Genomic DNA, 8,774 nt, shown 5'->3' on the forward strand with positions numbered 1-8,774 from the left:
GAACTAGTCATATTCTAAAGTCAATAAACTAGTCGTATTTTAAAGTCAGTAAACTAGTCATATTCTACAGTCAGTAAACTAGTCATAATCTAAAGTTAATAAACTTGTCATAATCTAAAGTTAATAAACTAGTCATAATCTAAAGTCACTGAACTAGTCATATTCTAAAGTCACTAAACTAGTCATATTCTAAAGTCATTGAACTAGTCATATTCTAAAGTCACTAAACTAGTCATATTCTAAAGTCATTGAACTAGTCATATTCTAAAGTCATTGAACTAGTCATATTCTAAAGTCACTAAACTAGTCATATTCTAAAGTCACTAAACTAGTCATATTCTAAAGTCATTAAACTAGTCATAATTTAAAGTCACTGAACTAGTCATATTCTAAAGTCAGTAAACTAGTCATAATCTAAAGTTAATAAACTTGTCATAATCTAAAGTTAATAAACTAGTCATAATCTAAAGTCACTGAACTAGTCATATTCTAAAGTCACTAAACTAGTCATATTCTAAAGTCACTAAACTAGTCATATTCTAAAGTCATTGAACTAGTCATATTCTAAAGTCACTAAACTAGTCATATTCTAAAGTCATTAAACTAGTCATAATTTAAAGTCACTGAACTAGTCATATTCTAAAGTCAGTAAACTAGTCATATTCTAAAGTCAGTAAACTAGTCATATTCTAAAGTCAGTAAATTAGTCATGTTCTGAAGTCAGTAAACTAGTCATATTCTAAAGTCATTACACAGAATAGAGATTACTTTACGCATGTGGCGTATATCTTAGGGAATCTTTATTCACGTGTTTTAAACATGCTGATACAATAAGTTATATAGATTTAACTCAAAATATCCAACCTGAAAGTAGGGAAAGAGTTTGTTACGGTTATCTACTCAGAATAATTAATGAATCACTATGTTTACTAGTAAGTATTCCGCATGATTCATGAATTATTTTAACGTATTAAAGACATATTCCTATACATTCATATTTTATTTACATATGCACACTAGTATACTGTACGCCTGACTTGCACATGCGCAGTTTAGGTTAAATTGACATATGTATTAAATTTGTATAAGTATACTGTTTTTTTTTAATTCTTTATTCTGCACACTACGTCATTACTGTAGCTGATATATAACCAATATTTTAAGATAGAGGGCAGCACATTACATGACAAAGTTAATTTTACCATATTAAAGAAGAAAGGTCCACTTTCGAAACCTCTTGGGTTATAGGGTTTTAATTCACTTCTGTCAAGACTTCTTGAACCTGCGTATTTTTACGACAACATAAATTACGTTTATCATTAATGAACTTACAGTTGTCTCACTTGCCTTGTGACTCACCCAAGCAATATCCGGAATGTTCCACGTGGTTTCCCCATTGATTTTGTACTCTCTGAACCAAAGTCTTCAATGACTAAATTAATCACGTGACAGTAGTTGAGCGTATATAATGAATGTAACATAACCAGACTTTTATTTTATTGAGAGTTATAAAATTTGAGTATGTTTACATCAAAATAACATAACAATTACAATAAATCATTTTAAAACACTAATCCTTCCAATTGAAGTATTGGGAACATATTGTTTAACACAATCATATCACGTAGTTTACAATGTTCATAGAACAGTAACAGCAACATTGTTAAAAGAAACGTTTCGTTTATTATGGTCACAAAACAGTGGCAGCAAGATAACAAAACAAACACAAGTATTTATGTTGTCTCATTGTCAATAGAACAATGTCAGTAACTCTGATCTCATTGTCAATACAACAATGTCAGTAACACTGGTCTCACTGTCAATACAACAATGTCAGTAACACTGGTTTCATTGTCAATACAACAATGTCAGTAACACTGGTTTCATTGTCAATACAACAATGTCAGTAACACTGGTCTCATTGTCAATACAACAATGTCAGTAACACTGGTCTCATTGTCAATAGAACAATGTCAGTAACGCTGGTCTTACTATCAATACAACAATGTCAGTAACACTGATTTATGTTACAGTTTATTAGTTGAAAGCTATATAAACTAATATATTTAAAATTTGGAAAAACAAATCACATAACCGTAGATATTTATCTCCTCTATTGTTGATTCAACTTCAAAAGAATTTAAAACCAATATTAAAAACACCTGCAATTAGCACGAGTTTCATTACACATTTTAGGCCCACTAACATTTCATGTTAATGAAATTTTTCGTACAACTATTACAGAATCGCAGGCTCGAATCCTGTCACCAAACACTCTTGCTCCTTCAGATATGCGCGTTATAATGTAACAATCAATCGCACTGTTCGTTGGTGAAGAGTAGCCGAGAGTTAGCTGAGGGTGTTGTTGAATAGCTGTCTCCTTTCTAGTCTGTAACTAAAATTAGGGACATTTGGGGCAGACAGTAACTTTTCAAGGAGTTCAACAACACGAAACAAAAGTGACATTGTTAAAACAATCAAAGTATTCGACGTTTACATTAGAAAGCATCATAAATGAAGCCTTACATAAAAGTTTGATTTGAAGGTTTTTAAGAGGAAGTTCTGTTATTGTAATTAAAGAAATGATTGACTCTGTTAAAAGCCATTGAAATGGACTGAAGTAGCAGATGGTCTTTTAAAGCTCTAAGTATATGTGTAGAATAAATCTAGCATATGTTGCCCGGAATATTGAGTTCACAATGTAAGCTTGTTTATACTAATTAATCAAAAATTATAACATACGTCACACAGGCCCGGCATGGCCAGGCGGTTAAGGCAATTGACCCGTAATCTGAGGGTCCCGGATTCGAATCCCTGTCACACTAAACATGCTCGCCCCTTTCAGCCTTGGAGGTGTTATAATGTTACGGTCAATCCCACTATTCGTTGATAAAAGAGAAGCCTAAGAGTTGGCGGTGGGTGGTGATGACTAGCTGCCTTCCCTCTAGTCTTACACTGCTAAAGTAGAGGCGGCTAACGCAGATAGCCCTTGTGTAGCTTTGCGCGAAATTAAAAAACGAACAAACAAACGTCAAAATAACTTCAGAAATCCTTTATTGTCTTACTTCTGTGGGAATTAACAACAGACAATTACATCAACATCTTTCATTGGTTCTGTAATAGCTAACAACAGACATGCACATCAACATCTTTCATTGGTTCTGTAATAGCTAACAAGAGACAAGTACATCAACATCTTTCACTTGGTTCTGTATCAGTTAACAAGAGACAAGTACATCAACATCTTTCACTTGGTTCTGTATTAGTTAACAACAGACAAGTACATCAACATCTTTCACTTGGTTCTGTATCAGTTAACAAGAGACAAGTACATCAACATCTTTCACTTGGTTCTGTATCAGTTAACAACAGACATGTACATCAACATCTTTCACTTGGTTCTGTATCAGTTAACAAGAGACAAGTACATCAACATCTTTCACTTGGTTCTGTATCAGTTAACAAGAAACAAGTACATCAACGTCTTTCACTTGGTTCTGTATCAGTTAACTAGAGACAAGTACATCAACATCTTTCACTTGGTTCTGTGTCAGTTAACAACAGACAAGTACATCAACATCTTTCACTTGGTTCTGTATCAGTTAACAAGAGACAAGTACATCAACATCTTTCACTTGGTTCTGTATCAGTTAACAAGAAACAAGTACATCAACGTCTTTCACTTGGTTCTGTATCAGTTAACTAGAGACAAAAACATCAACATCTTTCACTTGGTTCTGTATCAGTTAACAAGAAACAAGGACATCAACATCTTTCACTTGGTTCTGTATCAGTTAACAACAGACAAGTACATCAACATCTTTCACTTGGTTCTGTATCAGTTAACAAGAGACAAGGACATCAACATACTTCACTTGGTTCTGTATCAGTTAACAAGAGACAAGTACATCAACATCTTTCACTTGGTTCTGTATCAGTTAACAAGAGACAAGTACATCAACATACTTCTCTTGGTTTTGTATCAGTTAACAAGAGACAAGTACATCAACATCTTTCACTTGGTTCTGTATCAGTTAACAACAGACAAGGACATCAACATACTTCACTTGGTTCTGTATCAGTTAACAAGAAACAAGTACATCAACGTCTTTCACTTGGTTCTGTATCAGTTAACAACAGACAAAGACATCAACATCTTTCACTTGGTTCTGTATCAGTAAACAAGAGACAAGGACATCAACATCTTTCACTTGGTTCTGTATCAGTTAACAACAGACAAGTACATCAACATCTTTTACTTGGTTCTGTATCAGTTAACAAGAGACAAGGACATCAACATACTTCACTTGGTTCTGTATCAGTTAACAAAAGACATGTACATCAACATCTTTCACTTGGTTCTGTATCAGTTAACAAGAAACAAGTACATCAACGTCTTTCACTTGGTTCTGTATCAGTTAACAAGAGACAAGTACATCAACATCTTTCACTTGGTTCTGTATCAGTTAACAACAGACATGTACATCAACATCTTTCACTTGGTTCTGTATCAGTTAACATGAAACAAGTACATCAACGTCTTTCACTTGGTTCTGTATCAGTTAACAAGAGACAAGTACATCAACATCTTTCACTTGGTTCTGTATCAGTTAACAAGAGACATGTACATCAACATCTTTCACTTGGTTCTGTATCAGTTAACAACAGACAAGTACATCAACATACTTCTCTTGGTTCTGTATCAGTTAACAAGAGACAAGTACATCAACATCTTTCACTTGGTTCTGTATCAGTTAACAAGAGACAAGTACATCAACATCTTTCACTTGGTTCTGTATCAGTTAACAAGAGACAAGTACATCAACATCTTTCACTTGGTTCTGTATCAGTTAACAACAGACATGTACATCAACATCTTTCACTTGGTTCTGTATCAGTTAACAACAGACATGTACATCAACATCTTTCACTTGGTTCTGTATCAGTTAACAAGAAACAAGTACATCAACGTCTTTCACTTGGTTCTGTATCAGTTAACAACAGACAAGTACATCAACTTCTTTCACTTGGTTCTGTGTCAGTTAACAATAGACAAGTACATCAACATCTTTCACTTGGTTCTGTATCAGTTAACAAGAGACAAGTACATCAACATCTTTCACTTGGTTCTGTATCAGTTAACAACAGACAAGTACATCAACATCCTTCACTTGGTTCTGTATCAGTTAACAACAGACAAGTACATCAACATCTTTCACTTGGTTCTGTATCAGTTAACAACAGACATGTACATCAACATCTTTCACTTGGTTCTGTATCAGTTAACAACAGACATGTACATCAACATCTTTCACTTGGTTCTGTATCAGTTAACAAGAAACAAGTACATCAACGTCTTTCACTTGGTTCTGTATCAGTTAACAACAGACAAGTACATCAACTTCTTTCACTTGGTTCTGTGTCAGTTAACAATAGGCAAGTACATCAACATCTTTCACTTGGTTCTGTATCAGTTAACAAGAGACAAGTACATCAACATCTTTCACTTGGTTCTGTATCAGTTAACAAGAAACAAGTACATCAACGTCTTTCACTTGGTTCTGTATCAGTTAACTAGAGACAAGGACATCAACATCTTTCACTTGGTTCTGTATCAGTTAACAAAAAACAAGGACATCAACATCTTTCACTTGGTTCTGTATCAGTTAACAACAGACAAGGACATCAACATCTTTCACTTGGTTCTGTATCAGTTAACAAGAAACAAGTACATCAACGTCTTTCACTTGGTTCTGTATCAGTTAACAAGAGACAAGTACATCAACATCTTTCACTTGGTTCTGTATCAGTTAACAACAGACATGTACATCAACATCTTTCACTTGGTTCTGTATCAGTTAACAAGAAACAAGTACATCAACGTCTTTCACTTGGTTCTGTGTCAGTTAACAACAGACAAGGACATCAACATCTTTCACTTGGTTCTGTATCAGTTAACAAGAGACAAGGACATCAACATACTTCACTTGGTTCTGTATCAGTTAACAACAGACAAGTACATCAACATCTTTCACTTGGTTCTGTATCAGTTAACAAGAGACAAGTACATCAACATCTTTCACTTGGTTCTGTATCAGTTAACAACAGACAAGTACATCAACATCTTTCACTTGGTTCTGTATCAGTTAACAACAGACATGTACATCAACATCTTTCACTTGGTTCTGTATCAGTTAACAAGAAACAAGTACATCAACGTCTTTCACTTGGTTCTGTATCAGTTAACAACAGACAAGGACATCAACATCTTTCACTTGGTTCTGTATCAGTTAACAAGAGACAAGGACATCAACATACTTCACTTGGTTCTGTATCAGTTAACAACAGACAAGTACATCAACATCTTTCACTTGGTTCTGTATCAGTTAACAAGAGACAAGTACATCAACATCTTTCACTTGGTTCTGTATCAGTTAACAACAGACAAGTACATCAACATCTTTCACTTGGTTCTGTATCAGTTGACAACAGACAAGGACATCAACATACTTCACTTGGTTCTGTATCAGTTAACAAGAAACAAGTACATCAACATACTTCTCTTGGTTCTGTATCAGTTAACAACAGACAAGTACATCAACATACTTCACTTGGTTCTGTATCAGTTAACAAGAGACAAGTACATCAACATCTTTCACTTGGTTCTGTATCAGTTAACAAGAAACAAGTACATCAACGTCTTTCACTTGGTTCTGTATCAGTTAACAAGAGACAAGTACATCAACATCTTTCACTTGGTTCTGTATCAGTTAACAACAGACATGTACATCAACATCTTTCACTTGGTTCTGTATCAGTTAACAAGAAACAAGTACATCAACGTCTTTCACTTGGTTCTGTATCAGTTAACAACATACAAGGACATCAACATCTTTCACTTGGTTCTGTATCAGTTAACAAGAGACAAGGACATCAACATACTTCACTTGGTTCTGTATCAGTTAACAACAGACATGTACATCAACATACTTCACTTGGTTCTGTATCAGTTAACAACAGACAAGTACATCAACATCTTTCACTTGGTTCTGTATCAGTTAACAAGAGACAAGTACATCAACATCTTTCACTTGGTTCTGTATCAGTTAACAACAGACAAGTACATCAACATCTTTCACTTGGTTCTGTATCAGTTAACAACAGACATGTACATCAACATCTTTCACTTGGTTCTGTATCAGTTAACAAGAAACAAGTACATCAACGTCTTTCACTTGGTTCTGTATCAGTTAACAACAGACAAGGACATCAACATCTTTCACTTGGTTCTGTATCAGTTAACAAGAGACAAGGACATCAACATACTTCACTTGGTTCTGTATCAGTTAACAACAGACAAGTACATCAACATCTTTCACTTGGTTCTGTATCAGTTAACAAGAGACAAGTACATCAACATCTTTCACTTGGTTCTGTATCAGTTAACAAGAGACAAGTACATCAACATCTTTCACTTGGTTCTGTATCAGTTGACAACAGACAAGGACATCAACATACTTCACTTGGTTCTGTATCAGTTAACAAGAAACAAGTACATCAACATACTTCTCTTGGTTCTGTATCAGTTAACAACAGACAAGTACATCAACATACTTCACTTGGTTCTGTATCAGTTAACAAGAGACAAGTACATCAACATCTTTCACTTGGTTCTGTATCAGTTAACAAGAAACAAGTACATCAACGTCTTTCACTTGGTTCTGTATCAGTTAACAAGAGACAAGTACATCAACATCTTTCACTTGGTTCTGTATCAGTTAACAACAGACATGTACATCAACATCTTTCACTTGGTTCTGTATCAGTTAACAAGAAACAAGTACATCAACGTCTTTCACTTGGTTCTGTATCAGTTAACAACATACAAGGACATCAACATCTTTCACTTGGTTCTGTATCAGTTAACAAGAGACAAGGACATCAACATACTTCACTTGGTTCTGTATCAGTTAACAACAGACATGTACATCAACATCTTTCACTTGGTTCTGTATCAGTTAAAAACAGACAAGTACATCAACATCTTTCACTTGGTTCTGTATCAGTTAACAAGAGACAAGTACATCAACATACTTCTCTTGGTTCTGTATCAGTTAACAAGAGACAAGTACATCAACATCTTTCACTTGGTTCTGTATCAGTTAACAACAGACAAGGACATCAACATACTTCACTTGGTTCTGTATCAGTTAACAAGAAACAAGTACATCAACGTCTTTCACTTGGTTCTGTATCAGTTAACAACAGACAAGGACATCAACATACTTCACTTGGTTCTGTATCAGTTAACAACAGACAAGTACATCAACATCTTTCACTTGGTTCTGTATCAGTTAACAAGAGACAAGTACATCAACATCTTTCACTTGGTTCTGTATCAGTTAACAAGAGACAAGTACATCAACATCTTTCACTTGGTTCTGTATCAGTTGACAACAGACAAGGACATCAACATACTTCACTTGGTTCTGTATCAGTTAACAAGAAACAAGTACATCAACATACTTCTCTTGGTTCTGTATCAGTTAACAACAGACAAGTACATCAACATACTTCACTTGGTTCTGTATCAGTTAACAAGAGACAAGTACATCAACATCTTTCACTTGGTTCTGTATCAGTTAACAAGAAACAAGTACATCAACATCTTTCACTTGGTTCTGTATCAGTTAACAAGAGACAAGTACATCAACATCTTTCACTTGGTTCTGTATCAGTTAACAACAAACATGTACATCAACATCTTTCACTTG

Source organism: Tachypleus tridentatus, unplaced genomic scaffold (genome assembly GCF_004210375.1).
Source record: "Tachypleus tridentatus isolate NWPU-2018 unplaced genomic scaffold, ASM421037v1 Hic_cluster_1, whole genome shotgun sequence".
NCBI lineage: Eukaryota > Metazoa > Arthropoda > Merostomata > Xiphosura > Limulidae > Tachypleus > Tachypleus tridentatus.